Source organism: Cynara cardunculus (assembly GCF_001531365.2).
Source record: "Cynara cardunculus var. scolymus isolate 2C chromosome LG 17, CcrdV1, whole genome shotgun sequence".
In the NCBI taxonomy this organism is placed as follows: domain Eukaryota; kingdom Viridiplantae; phylum Streptophyta; class Magnoliopsida; order Asterales; family Asteraceae; genus Cynara; species Cynara cardunculus.
Window position 1 is genome coordinate 26,524,969 of NC_037544.1, and position 1,713 is coordinate 26,526,681.

General features: G+C 35.2%; 1 pseudogene; it reads left to right on the forward strand.

Annotated features, from left to right (window-relative positions):
• LOC112499937 overlaps positions 1 to 1,275 on the forward strand; it is a 3,123-nt pseudogene extending 1,848 nt beyond the window's left edge.
• The last annotated feature ends 438 nt before the right edge of the window (positions 1,276 to 1,713 follow it).

The window sequence follows — 1,713 nt, forward strand, 5'->3', positions numbered from 1 at the left end:
TGTAAGTCTTTTTATGTTTGTTCTAGTTTTCTTTTATCCACTTTTCATGATTTCTTGTAGTTCAGTCTTGGATGAATAATTGTCTAACTAACTTTCATATACAATTTATTAAAAAAAATGCAGACCGACGTTTTATAAAGTTTATAAAAAGAAATCAATCGAAGGATTTCAGTTGGCACCTTATGTGGTGGGTTTGTTCAGTGCCATGCTTTGGATATATTATGCATTGTTGAAGAGCAATGTCATGCTTCTCATAACGATAAACTCAGTTGGTTGCTTCATTGAAACGGTGTACATATGTTTCTTTCTCTTCTATGCACCAAAGAAGGCTAGGGTACGTTCAAATTAATCATTATTTTACATTGCGAATTGACTTTCATTGTTATCATTAAGGAAGGTTAAACTAACAAAAAGTAACTTGGTTATGCAGATGGAGAGTTTAAAGCTAATTGTATTGCTAATAGTTGTTGGGTTCGGATTGATTGTTGTCCTAACTCAATTCCTTGCAAGTGGAGTTACCCGAGGGGTGATAGTTAATAGTTGGATGGATTTGCCTCGTGTTTTCTTTATGTGTTTTTGTAGCACCTTTGGGAGTTCTGGTAAGTATACATGGATAAAAAGCATACATTTACTTGGTGACACTGCAAATATTTGCATTTGACCTTGTTATATTTTCTAATATATATGATCCTTTTTAACTTTTATTCATATTATTTTGCAGCGACAAGTGATTAGAACGAAAAGTGTAGAGTACATGCCAATTTTATTATCAGTAGCCCTCACCCTCAGTGCCGTCATGTGGTTTTTTTATGGTCTACTTCTTGGTGACTTCAATATCGCRGTATGAGAAAAGTTATAATCTTTCGTTAACTCATTTTTGAAAGTTGTCCCTCTTTTTTTATTGAAATCTTACAACTTGCTTTACAGATTCCAAATGTGCTTGGATTCACCTTTGGCATAATTCAGATGATACTATATCTTGTATATAGAAACAAGAAGTCGGTTAGCAACGAAAAATTATCCAGTTTTGAAGCAAAAATCAACGAAATGGATGAGAAGAAAGTTCCAGAAATAAATGATCATAAAGTCATCGATATCGTGAAGTTGGAGACCTTAATGTGTAATGATATTCATCCAACGGTTGGGAAATCGGACAAAAGCAAAGACGTTCATGATTGCAAGGATGTTCAATCTCTAGCTATGCCAAACCGCAGCATTTGAAGTTAAAATATGAGATCATGTGATTTTATTTTGGATCATGTAGAAAAACCCAAAGTTGACATGTGGGGTGAATTGTCTTTGTATGGATCCATATTTTAAATCGTATGAATTGGTTACTTTTGTTCACAAATTTGGTTTGTTATATATTATTATTTTCAGGTTTTTTAAAAATAAATACAGGATTTATGTATTTTTAAAAAGTTTATTTTTTTATTTTTTAAAGATTAGCGACGGATTAGCGAGGGAATATCCGTCGCTGAAAGTGCTTGAATTTCCCTTCAAATCCGTCGCTGAAAGTTCCCTCGCAAATCCGTCGCTGAAAGTTCCCTCGCAAATCCGTCGTTGATAGTTCCCTCGCAAATCCGTCGCTGATAGTTCCCTCGCAAATCTGTCGCTGATCTGTCGCTAAATACATCCCTCGCTGATCCGTCGCTGAAAGTTTCCATCGCAAATCCGTCGCTGAATTCCGTCGCTGATCCGTCGCTGATAGCA